Genomic DNA, 13,959 nt, shown 5'->3' with positions numbered 1-13,959 from the left:
GTAAATATTTAATCGCCAAATTCGATTATGAACAAGTCTCAAGCGAACCACACTTGTGTCCCGTTTAATTATTTTGTACGTGCAAAGTCCAAGGTTGGATTTTAAGATGTTGAAGTCTTGCTATATTTTTGTGTATCTTTCGCTCCTCTTTTTTTTTTAATTCCAGAGAATGTATCTTTTGTTTATCAATTGGGTATCTAAAAGAGATACGTATAACCATTTTCCAACTGGTTAACCTTCGCAAACATTTCAACATTCAAACCGCATTATCCCTCCTTTATGAATATTTCCCCGTTTTCCAAACGCTGGCTGGACGTGCCCTGCGTTCTTATCTTGTACCATAAAAGGAACTGACTTCCCTGATAACAACTGCTTACCAGCCATCGAATGCCTCTTGTATGTATTTACGATACGCTTTTCGAAACTTTTTGTCCAATCTCGACAAACTTCCGGACTTGAATGTTTCTGAAGAAGCCTGACCCACATCATCTAGGAAGCACGGAAAGAAAAAGAGAGAGAGAGAGAGAGAGAGAGAGAGAGAGAGAACGCGATACCCTGGTATGTAACAAGTTCCTTTTCGTTGATCTTACAAAATTGAGTTCAGTCTACTCGTTCCTCCGCTGGTACACAGAATATCACGATGGATTTTCCTCTTTCTTCCAGTCGCGCTAGGGATTAATATCTGTACACACAGCCCAGGTGAAAATCTCAAGGGTGGAAAGGAAAGGTACAAGGAGAGGAAACTTAGTGTATTTAAGGTAACATTTCCTGCTGGTGTGTTTGAGACCCTTCTATTTGCTCCTTTTCTTCCTCCATCCTTCTCTTCCCTATTACACGTACCATCGACCTAAGGCCCGAGGGCTCGACCCTCCCTCTTGACTTTACGACCTGTGCCAGATTAGGATTTATTTTAATCCTAAAGGACTGGTTTGCCTTCGTGGTTTCACCCTTCTATTCCCGTGTATACACACAGTGACGTTCCCTCTCAGGACTCCCACGATCGAGTGTTCTTCTACACGCACGAAACGATCCTTTTCTCTTCAACAACTTCGGAACGCGATTTTCTATATCAATTTATAACGGAGCGCAACTTTCACGCCCATTTGGAACTTTCTTCGTGGTAACCGAAAGGTTCGCTGGAAACTAGGACACGTATTTTTTCTTACGAAAATGAGGTTACTATTTATTTCGAGGATCCTTTTTAAATCGAAAATGCAATCTTGTACTTGCATATAATCCATGCATAAAGCGTATGATGGTAGTATACTGTAATTCCAAGTATAAAACACGGTGTATTTTTATATTTAATAGAGAAAACTTTTTATTGAATTTTCTATCTTCATTCGCGTCTATGTTTAGACGGACTAAAGAGATTTCTAACTCTTTGCACGAACGGTATTTCAATTTGCCTATTCCCTTTGTATGCCAAAGGGTACTGTATCTTTATTGCTGATATTAATAGCTAGCTATTGTCGATATTAACCAATAAATGAATAAATACAAGGTACTTGCTTTACAATAATTAGTTGATAGAAATTTTAAAAATTTCCTAATAGTTTTACAATTACTCGCACCGTTTTTTCTTCAAATCCCTCGATTTCTGAAATGAATATTCATGTTTGCGATTAGTTGTTCTATTTTACGAGAAATAGCGTGTAGCTGAATAGCGTGTGTCGAACGAACAGAGTATCAGAGGCATTTATATCCGGTTCGTCTAATTTATGCACGCGCGCCAGGTACCACGAGTTGTGCGTTTTTCCTTTTCCCTGATTCCTTTCATCGAGGCAAATGAAACGGTCTCGCATCGGTTCCATCTATCCCCGACATTGTTCGAAATTCACCGATCACGAGACCGTGTGCCGTTGCTCCTTTGAACGTGGTGCATCTCCCCGAAGGTTTTATAGGAAATCGATATCGGGAAGCGTGGAATGTTCGTTTCAAAGGTATGATCGACGGCGGGGGAGGTACGCGTGGACAGGCTGACGAAAAACAGAGAGGTCGACAACAAACGACGACGACCGAAAACAGAAGAGGTGGGGAAGGAAAAGAGGGGGTAAAACACAAGGAAAGAGGAAAAACGGGAAAATAAACTGCCGTAAAGTCGTGCGATCAATCACGTGCCGCGCTAGACCGCGCGTAATCTTCGTTAGAATAAATAAATCCAGTCACGTAGAATACACGCGCGTTGCACGCTGTTGTAAACGAGTCCAAAGTGAACGACGATGACTACAGAGAATCGAAAAAGAGTAGCGTGTCACGCTTATTAGAGGCAAGAGAGAACGTTCACGGCAATTCCATTTAGTCGATTCGATTTCCAGCTTGGTTACGTTCCGGTGTTCGGCGCTAAATTCACGATTAATGAAATAACCTGGGTATCTTTGAACCAGCGCTGACTGGTCGTCTGTATTCATCGGTCTCATAGTTTATTTTACACGAACTATGCGACCATTAATTACATCGAACAAACGCGTGTAAACGTCTGTCCCACTTATGCGAATAGTTTCATTTTGCGGGAGCCAACCTGCGGTGGCTTGTTTGCCGCGTAAAATATCCGTAACGAGACTCTGATCTTCATCCGCCTCGCTAATCAACGGCCTGTAATTTATTTCGTCGACTATCGATCGTTTACTTTGACTATTGTTATAAATAAGCTGCGATTGTTCACGTATATCTATATCTTTTTTAATGAAACTAAAGAAATGCAAGCTGAGGGGAGATTCGTTGTAGTGGTACTCTATTTGAATATTTTGTATATTTTGTAAAATGCTGATGTTTCTTGCTTCCTTTTTTTAAACTTTCTTTTTTGAACTTTCTTTCTCATCTTCATAGTTCGATCACGTCCTACTGCTAAACTTCAAGTGGTAAATGTATACACGACCATAGTCGTAATGTAGACACATTTGTGTGGTTTCTCTCAAACTGTGACTTGCAAGTTCACTTTACAGACAACATTTACCCAAGATTGTGCTAATTGATAGACGTACGGCGAGTTGATTGGACCGACACGTATTAATTGATGTATAACGATCGATACGATAAGAGCCATTTACTAATATTCGCTGTCAGTAAATAGCAGTGTGACGTGTGTAACTACGTACACGTACCGTGACAACGTTAAAGGGGGTTAACAATGTTTAGAGTAGGTTAGAAGACAGTTGTTTGGGAGAATGGGGCGGCGGCGAAATTGAATTTTCAATACGCTAAATATTCACGAACACGATGACGCATTTCCATAACCGGGGACTGTACACGCGTCGAACATAACTTTTCCATTTTCCATTTGCCCGGCCTTTCGTTCGCTTCGACACACGGATGATTGATCGATTACCGATGGAAAGCGAAAGTGATGCAACGAAAACGAAAGAAAAAGATTTGCAGAATCGATGCTGCCAGAAGACGAGTTGCATATATGAGAAAAATGATAGCAACAGGGTCCGAGTAGTACGAATGCACACCTGACACTACGAGTATTCTTCGTAGTGCTTTATATTCAAAACAGCATCGACAAAGAAACAAAAAATTCCTATGAATCTTGAAACGAAGTATTTTCTTCCTTTTCCTCTGGTATATTCATAGTCGCGATTTCCTTCTGATTCGCGCTTGTATCCAGCACACGTATGTATCTCACGATAGAGAATACGCCTTATCTATACGTATCCACTACTACAGTGACTAGATCCAGATAGATCCGCAACCTCAACATTTATGCAGCCCGCAAAGCCCGCGTCGAGTTGGCGCTTTAGCGTTGCTTAACATTAACATCAACACGAGTGCATGAAAGTGGCTGGTGTTCCCGAAGGAATCGAATAACGGAGAAGCGTGGAGGTGCAAACGCATCGCGAGATTTGTCGAACGAAAAGGAAATTTCAAAGGAGCCGTGGCTGCGTTCGAGGGCAAAACGCTCGACCAATGTCGAGTTTCTGTTCCGACCCACGCGACGACTTTATAAATTTATATTGTGAATAAATCTGAATTCGAAAGCGATAGACGTCGAAGAAGTCGTAGTAGACACTCCGTGATGATCGAGAAAAAAGGGCCGTGCTTTAAAGGCGAGGAAGAGGGAAGAGGGACACGAAGAAACGCAAGGGAGAAAGAGGAAGCGTAGGAATATCGAAAAAGTGGAAAGCAGAAAAGGGCCGTGCTCGTCAGACGACGCTACGAATGCAAATTTAACTTTTCCTTTCGCGCGAAAGAAGCTACGCCGATGAAAGTCGACGAGAGAAGGTTGGATTGCAGACGTTGCTGGATAAGGCCGTGGAAAAACGACAGCGAGGCTGAGTCGACACCACGAAGCCACCCCTTCGATCCGACAAGCGGAGCTTACGTAAGCGACAGTCGTGTGCTGTCTTTCAAATTATTTCGATGTTCTAGGGAAGACCGCGAGTTTCAGCGTGATCTTTCGCTCGGGAAAATTTACGACTACGGCGAACAGCTTTTCTTGCGACCGATCCGTGCACACGTTTCCCTTTTGAACGAATCGCTTCTATCCGTTCTTTGTCCTTCGCCAGTGTCGAGAAAACACGATGGACCGATTCAGGATGAGCGGTTGCTTCTTTTTAAGTTATGTAGGAGAATGTATTAAAATACTTTTTCGAAACCATAAGAAAAATAATTCAATTAATTTAATAGTATTCACAGTCGTTTGGAAGAGATAATCGTCCACATTGTATACACGATAATTTATTAATTAATAATGTTAGTGGCTTGAAAAGATACTGGTTGCAAATGACAAAGGAGTTTTTTTTATAATCTTATAATATGATGAAATAAGATGATCACAGTACTTGTAATTTATAAAACTTTATTTACTTGATAAAAAATTGTTCCTATTATATAAGAGAATATATTGGCACTGGTAATTTATGATTCATTAAACTTTACATCGGTTAGTCTAATTACGAAGAAGAGATCTATATTCTCTATATTTTCGCCTCTTTTGTCGGAAACATTTAAAAAACTAGAAAACACAGACAGTGGAAGCCAATTAATTAAGAGCGAAGTACAAATGCTAATTGCCGAAGTAATGCCAGACCGACTTTATCAATAACTTTAAACAAATGATACTATTACTTTAATTAAAATCACGATACGAAACGTGATGTTTCAAAGCGAACTTTAGACTATAACCTTACACAACTCTTAATTGCAGCAGCTCATAGCTGCCTGTTATAGGACATCGATAAAACTATACTCGGCCATGAAGCTTTTAATTGAGTACGTATGCATATACACACATACACGTATATAGGATAAACCATAGTAACTTGAATTATAGGATAGTGTGGAAAAACAGTATAGCGAAACAAGATTAGATTAGCGTTTCGAAAACATAAGACCCGACGAAGAAGCGAGTTGAAAGTACTAAGCGCATAGGAAAGAGCTTTAACGTTCACGCGAGAAAAATGTTCTCGAAGAAAGTAATTGCAAGAGACGCCAGTCCGCTCTCAGAAATAGGAATAAATTTCTACCGTACGCGAATACTATTTTCACACGGGGAAAACATTGGTTATACAGGGGTCTTACGCGAATTGCACTTGCTCGCCATTCCAGGCTGCGGAAGACGAAATAGGACGATTTTTCATTCAGAATGAAGAGTAACGTTCCCTTCTTGACCTCGTTGTTTCACGCTTCCCGAATATCGACATTACCCTGGCATAATCGTTGTCTTGTGAAGCTTTCTTCGAAACTTGTCCAACCTATAGATCCAACAAATCGAGAACCAGCAGTGGATAGAAGGACAAACGACAGATAAATTATTCGAAATAGCTGTTGAACGTATCTCCGATTCAGCCGCGATCTATCTGCCAGATTACAAGCAAATTACATCGAATTTGACGTCCGGATAATGCAGCAGAGATCAACGTGTCCTATCTAATTTACGTAACACCGTCCATCACGTTACTTATTAACGTTTATGCGAACACCAACCATTGAATTATCGAGCAACGTTCCCTATCGTGTGGATAGTGGAATTTCGGCTATTGGACCGGAATGGGTCGAGTCCATTCGTTAGCCAGTTCTTTTATTTTTCGAAAAGCAACGAGACGTATCCAACTGCCAAAATATCGAGACGGAAGGCAACACTGGGAGGATCGTAACACGCTCTCTGTCTTTGTCTTTGTCTCTGTCTCTGTTTCTCTCGTTGGTAGCTACACTCTACGCGTTCGCTTCGATCGCATCAGTCAATTTACGCTCAGGACTGTCGATTAAACCGAGCGCGATACTTTTAATGGCGACGGCTTGTTTCCTGTCTGGAACAACCATTAATTTTAGGCCAGCACCCAAGCGATATCGATAGCAGAACAGATGTCCGTACTGTTGATAAAAGCACGTCCATAAAAGTGAGCTTTACAGGATAATAACACGTGTACACGTGACGTATGTGTATTCTCCGGCTGACCGTGGCGCAACAAATGAGTATGAACGTTTTCCAATCAAACCGGCATCAAAACCGAACCGCGGGAGAGAAAAAGGCAGAGAGAGGGATGAAAAGAAGGGAACGATCAAAAATCCAACCTAGAGAGCCGAAAAAAAACACAGCACAGAGACTTGGATACTTGATACCTTTCAAACGATTTCCATTCGCGAGTGAGTTTCGCCGTTTTTCGTTAACTTTTTAGAAATTTTACCGATGTTTTGTGATTGGTTAAACTTAGTTTCTATCGATCGGAAATCGAGGAAAGCCACTAGATGTAGGAAAAAGCCTCTGCGATCGAAATTAATCAAGAACAGCGCGATTTGACTCTCTGTTCACATTTATTTGTACAGAAATTATCCTTAACTTCAGAGTCGGTAGTTTGCCATGGACTTGCCACAAAATCCATTCCCTCGAATTTACTTTCAACCATCGAATTAACCGCTCGAAATCCATTAGTCGGCTAATCTCGTTTCTTGCCCGGAATGCTTCGGTCCTGTTGAATTTCCGACGTTGCATCGTCCACAGAAAGCGAATACACGATGCATCGAAGTATATACACCGAGAAAGGGACAGGCAGAGAGAGAGAGAGAGAGAGAGGCATTCGTAAATCGCCATATCTACGGAATTTTGCCGAAAATACGCGACCGGTGACAGAATGAAAAGCACACGGAGGTATGCCCATTCCACCGATATATTGCTCCGTGGCGACATAGTAATAGCAAACGCCGCTGCGGAGACGGCAAAGTAAACAGGTGATCGATATTGTTTGATTTATGCGCCACGGGAGGGTGTGCGAACGTAGCGAGATCACGGAGTGTTTTCGGTGCCTGCATTTACAAGCAATGGTCGAGGTTACGCGTCCACCTAGCCACGTCTATTCACGTGCGCCAACCCCTCTGTCACCGAGCAAAATGTCTACATACACACGTCTCGCCGTACAGATACATAGACACCACGCATGTGAGAGACCTGCTTCGAATTTCTAATTTTCGATATTGACAAGCGGACAACCTTTTCACCTCACGCTCGTCCTTTGCCGATCTACCCCTTTGGCCTGCACCCTCTTTTTCAACCGAGGCGACTGTGATTCATGCCAGCTTGCACGTACCGTTTATTGGCCACTAGCTGGTGCACGCAATAGCCGAGCAGGATTTATGAAGCGCACCTTGGTACGAGCTGCGCCATGGACCGCGCGAGGCGAATTTTAAGGGAAACGAGCCGCGAACTTTCCGCGAAAGTTGTGATAAAGAACCTGCCCTTAGTGGCGAGCTTTTCTTAGAATCTATCGGCGAACTTTGAAGATCCCTTAATGAAGACATTGTACACGATTGGCGAGACCATTAGGAATAGCAACATGAAGAGCGAAGTAATTCACACCTTCGGTGAAAATATCGTTAAAAAACTCAGTGTAGCAGACTGACGAAATTTACGAAAATTTCGATTGAAGGAGATTCATGCTGTAAAAAAATTGTAAAAAATCGTAAAATAATTATAGAACTAAATAGATAAATATATATATCTACATATATAATAAAATAGAGTAATGCGTATAAGCATTTAGATATAAGAAGACTCGCCGCTGTATAAAATGAATTGTAAAGAAGAACAATGCAACAGAATAGGGTTACTTAGGAAAACTTCGATTCGAAAAAATTCACCCTTTGAAGAATTATGAAGAATTATAAAGGAATTCGAAGGAAGAGGTTAAACATATCTACGAAAACGTAAATTTAAAGAGTTCCTTGAAAACAGAAAGCAAATAATAAATACAAAGTGACAAACTAGCGTCGTTTGTGTAAATTTCAATTTGTCGAGAGAACGCCTTCGATTAAATTCATAGCCGTTATGCCCATTGGAAATCCCCGAATTCCGTTTCTATATCGAAAGCACGAGACGTGCGAAGTGCTCCTATGTATAATTTAAAAGTTTGGGAACGGTATTATTCCGTCGCGACGATTCCGTGGCGTGGTGCAACGAACGTCGAATACAGAGGATCGCGAATATTTGGCCGACTCTCAGAATAGTTGAATGATAAAGGTGAAAATGGGAGGGATGATCGAGTGCAACGAGGGTTGTAAAGGCGCGAGAGAATGCACCGAGTTGGAGGCTAGAACGAGATCTCTCCAGGATATATGGGCACGGAGGAAAAAGACGTCGTTACCAGGAGCTCATTAACGGGGAACTATCCCCAAGACAGCACCTAGTCGTACCTTCTAGTCGAGCTACTGGTGGAAGCTTTTGGAGGGTGTAGCCCGCGCGTTAGGCTGCGAGGAAACTGCGCAGCTCCGATACTAATTAGTCCATCGGTTCGATCGTTCACTGGTAAAAGCTTCTCTCGCGTTTACCTTCTCTTGTTTTTTTTTCGCCTGACTTCTTTTCGTTACATCCTGTTCTCATTTTTCTTCGAGCTTCTCATTGGAACTTGGTCGCCGACGAAGGTGAAGTAAAATCGTGGCACGACGAATTTACACGAGAACGAGGGCAGAAGTTTGTTCGAAAGAGCTTCCAGTCTTTCGCTTCTTTCTCATTTTATTTTTGCTTCTGTCCTTTTTGTATCTTTCCAAGTTCTTTATTTCTGTCTCCCTTTCTAACGTTTTCGTTCAGACTTTTGCACGAGAGTAGGCGAAATTTGGACTCTTGCCATGTCTAACTACCCGCCCCCCTCCCCGGCCTTTCTCGTGAACGTTTCAGGTTGGCGTTCCTGAAGTTCGCCCAATTACCAGGCATTAGTCTCGTTTCATCTCATCGGGGGTGCGAACAGCGCAATTTCCTCGACGCTTCTGCATTCGCTATTATTTCATTAGGAACACCCGATACTTCAAGATGTGAATTACATCTGTTTTTATCGGAGGAAATTCCAGTAACCTGATTGGATAGTCAGAAATCTGATTTACTTGATGCAGTGAGGAAATCTGTGCTTTTTAACAATTTAAAGATTCGAAGACTTTCCTTTATTTCAACGATATCGCAGTTCTATTCTTTTTGCGAAGTAATAGGTATAATTTTGTTAGGTGAAGTAACGACACTCTTATCTTAGGAAATAGTTCATTGACAAAATCGTTTCTCACGTCACTGTTCCAGCGAGTCAACGATGTTATCATCAAAATGAAAAGATACTTTGCATACGGAAACTATTGTTCTAAATAATAATACATTTAATCATATTGAGGTTATTCGTTGTGTAAACAGAGAAAACACGTGGATAAATTGTAAGGTAGAAAATATATTTAAATAGAAGTGTAATAAGTAAAAATACAATTTGAGCTGGTCCAGATCCGCACGCTAGCTGTGTTACCTAATAACTGAAAAACCCCGAAGCCAACGTCGCCTGTCTACTGTTTATGGCCTAACTTCGTCGCAGTCTTTTGTCTACACGCTGTCGATGGCTTCAGTGCTTGAGAAAACTAAAAAAGACCAGATGTAGAGTTTTCTTAGAAGTGGTAACCACTTCAACAAATCACATTAACTCCAGCGGAATTATTTTGCGTATGCAATTAACGAAGATGTATTTGAACTTTTTTGTTTATACTTGTGTCTGTCTTCATTCAGTATGACTTGTATTTGTACTTGGTGTTTATTGACAAACAGCATACGGACATATGAGAAACGCGTTAAAAATTATAATTTCATTGTCTGAAAAGCTATCGAGAACCACTCCTTGCACAATTATGTAATAACTGGTAAATGAAAAGTATTCATCGTGAACCGAAAATATCTCATATCGTCTAAACGCGCTAGATATCCTGATACTTATGGCGGACACTGTATATACGTGGCATTATAAATGCTAAGCCTCGATTTCGCCGTTAACAGCGTAGCGAGTACGGATGGGCAGGTAATGAACGACCATGCGAGCGAGAAGATGAGCGGCACAGATACAGGACATATAATAGCCTGGATAGTGGAACAGAGAGAAGCTGCAATCGATGGGATATTCAAGTAATGACAACGATAACGACGGTGACGATAATCAACGAGCAACACCCACGTCGAACGCAGTTCGCTGCAACGACGATGACGAACGACAGCGAGGGTGGCCATTAAATTGATACCACCTGCTAATTGGTATCTCTAATTTCTATCGGGCTGTGTACCAACCAGCTTACGATAAAATGATCGGCCAGAACCCATAGGATGATTGGCGTTTCCAGCGTCGAGGAATAATTTGTTACCAACGTTTCCATCGTTTGATCTTCTCACCACTTTGTTTCACAGGATTCGCGAAGTACGATTTTCATGTCATGATCCCCGTATCACCGCGTTCGAACGGATCAAAGGTTTCATTTAATGCTGTTACAGTTTCACTTCAAAGCTTCGTTCGCAACAAACGACTTGCAACGTTCTCGCGCGACTAACACCTCAACATCGTTCCATTTCCCAGCGTCTCAGCGCTGTCGTACTTTTATCCCCAGCCGTCAGTCAATGTTTGTCGCGCATCTGCCTCGCAGAATGTACGAAATAAAATTGAGGCAAACCGATCTGCCTCCCTTAAACTGATTGACACGCTCGACTGCGCCCGTGGATCTTGCGAAAACCTGCGAAAGAGGCGAAATAAGAAAAGCGCGAAAATAAGACGATGGCGCCTAGATAAGTACAAGTGGAAAACCCACATCGCAGGCGTTTGTAAATCGAGTTTACCAACGACGAACGGTTCCCATCATTTCCACCCCTTCCATTTCCACCGTTGCACTCTCCAACCCTCTATGTTGCCGCGTCGTCTTAAATGTACCTTGCGTGGTAGACCTTTTATCCTGAGAAATTACCTCGAATGGTTGAGAAAATCATCGTTCCACGGGGCGGATCGGAGGCTTCTCCATTTTCTTCGTCAACGGTTGGGACGCTTCGTCGCTCGCAACCCTCCGCACGGAATCGCGACACGACTTGCCTGCGTGTCGAGGCTGCAACAGTCGTTCCGTCGACGCCGTTTAGAAAATGCCTGCACGTACGTTGCGGCACCCCCGCGAGGGGTTGAGACACGCTGCGCCACGAAAGGGAGACACGAACAGGAAATATTCCCTGCCTCGAGGAAATTCTTCGTATCCCCGGGAAAATTCGTTCGACTCCCAGCTGCGCTCTACATTTCTTCTTTTTCCACGTCTTCTACCCTTACCTCCCACTATTTCGCTGTGTTAAACTGCTACGTGCCCTTTATCCGATGTTAAGGCGTTTCTGTTTTCCTTTTTTCCTATTCCTCCTCTCTTTCTTTCGAAAGCTTGTTTGATTCAAGAGCACCGGAATCTCCGGAGAATCTTGAAACGAATAACGTTGCCGGATTAATAGGAGATGAAGATCGCAGTTGGAGGTGCACGTAGCGATTCAAAGGGTCGCCTTCCCAGGCCACTTTCCAGGTCGCTTTCGGGTTGGCCTAAGCAGAAAATGGCAAGTCCTTCTGACTTTGAAAGGGCAAAGCCACTGAAAGTCTTACGCTGGTTACCACCCGGCAAATTGCGCTCCGAGATGTTTTACGTAGCGAGTATCACGAGCATCTGTTCCAAACAACCACTATCGCTTCTTTATCTGCTTCCTCTTAACCATAGATAGCGTACAAAAGGAAAGGAAACCTCGCGGGGAGCAGGTAACTCTCTTCTTGATCTTCTTTGGTAGTTCCTTCTTAAACAAGGCACGTTTATTGCCAAGCACTAACCTGCAGCTAGTATAGATGGCGCTCTTTGTTCGTCGGTAATTTCTCGTAGTCGAATCTCAGCGAAGAAACGCCGTTGTTTCAAGCTTGATCCTTCAACAGAGACTTAAATCTTTGTCGGAACAATTTTCACGAGAGTATAGAGATTTATTACAAGAGAAAAAGAAAAATTAGTTTGAACTACTTTGAATGAGATTCAAAGAACGTTAAAGGGATCGTTGATTCGTGATCAGATCCGTGCTAACCGAACTATGGCAAACTGTAATTCCAACTTGGGGAGCAAAGAAACTTCACGTGCAGTGGAATTTGCATTACATTTCCCCATAAAACTCAAACGATATTTATGTTTACCGGGCGCGAAGATTTTTGTATTCAGTCCGCCGTCTTCCCCGCTAGAAAAATATTCCTGTAATTAAAACGCTGCCACGTAAGCGGAATGTTTGAAGCACAGCGCCGCCACCCAGAAAGCACGTTCCTTCTATTCGCAGATTTCTCGCCTCGTTGTACTTTAATAGGGATAAAATTCCGCTATAACACGTAGAGCACGTAACATCCTTGTTCTCCACCGTGTAATCTCAGCGCCGAGAGGCGAGTTCGAAACTATAAGATGTCCGTGGCTGACTTACGAAGATATTCGACCCCGTAGGGCAATGGCTGACGTAAGGGCTAGAAGATATTTAATTTTCCCCGGTGGAGCTAGTCCGCTAGATGTAAAAGGCGCGAGATGATAACTGGCCTATTCCTCTTCTCTTTCGTAGAAAAGATTACGCGACGATAAAGAATGCTCGTGCACGAAATTTATATTTAAAAGATCCTTCTTCGTCTCTGTCGTGCGTTTTCCCTTCTATATCTCTCTGCAACGTCCCTCGGTCCTCTCGTTTTCTATCTCTCCTGTGTGTTTCTCCGCCTCTTTCCATATCGCTCGTTACGGGTGCTCGAATTCGCAGAATAAATTCGCGGAACATCTCTGGCGTGAAACGCGGCCTCAATTCGTATCAAAATAACGCGAGTTCCACGGCGGAGAGGAATTTTCTGCATAGGGAAAAAAAATTTCACCCCGCAAATTCGAATCTCGCGGGAGAACGGATTATTTTCGCGGATTCGATCGGAAACGGAATTATTCCGAACGACGTGCTAACGTCGTTTAATTTCCGCATCGAATTTTAACGCGGTTGTCTAGAAAATATTCGTCGTGGTTACGGCGCGTGATAAACATCGGCGATATCAAAATACGTGATATTCCGATTAATCTCGCGAAAGTGGTCGGTACTATGTGGGGGTTGGAAGGTCGTAAAGCGAAACGAGGAATCCTTATCGAACTGTCTGATGTCGAAAACTTCTCGCGGGATCCAAACGTTTCGACGTCTTCGTTCTTGACAGAGAAGGATTGCGTTTTCAACCCCCTTCTTCTCTTCGGCTCCCGGTGTGGGACTACCCTTCCGTTCCATTCACTGTGTCTCTCTGTATGTCGCAGAAGGATGCAGTGGAGAATAATTAACGAGGGTGAGAAGATCTTCTTCCCGGTGAACATACGTTTAACGAGCCCCGTCGTTGGGGTTAGAAGTACCGGCATCCATAAGCGCGCGACGCTTTCCAAAGAGGGGTAACCCATAGAGGGGTGACTTTTGGCGCAGGAACGGCCGTCGTACGACCGTCACGTACTTGTGTAATTGTCGGACGGTCTACGGGAGACATTTAACGATCAGCCATAAATGTCGATAAGCGGATAAAGCTTGGGAAATTTCGGGTATTTTTCAACCGCGATCATACCCGGCTGAATTATCAGGACCACTTTATTAAATTTGTCGAACGTCTCTATCGATTCATTGCGGTCGTTAACGCAGCCAATTATTCGCCGATAACATGTTCAAATATGCCGCTGATAAAATCTTCAATTTCG

The 13,959-nt window shown here is 42.9% G+C and overlaps 1 protein-coding gene across 5 annotated transcripts in view; it reads left to right on the top strand.

Moving 5' to 3' along the window:
- LOC100740132 (basement membrane-specific heparan sulfate proteoglycan core protein) overlaps positions 1–13,959 on the top strand; it is a 180,890-nt gene that overhangs the window by 154,262 nt on the left and 12,669 nt on the right. The gene's annotated exons all lie outside the window — the stretch shown is intronic.

The sequence above is a fragment of the Bombus impatiens genome, unplaced genomic scaffold, assembly GCF_000188095.3.
Source record: "Bombus impatiens unplaced genomic scaffold, BIMP_2.2 scf_0166, whole genome shotgun sequence".
NCBI lineage: Eukaryota > Metazoa > Arthropoda > Insecta > Hymenoptera > Apidae > Bombus > Bombus impatiens.
The sequence above is the reverse complement of the archived record's forward strand: the minus strand, read 5'-3'. Positions and strand labels throughout refer to the sequence as shown.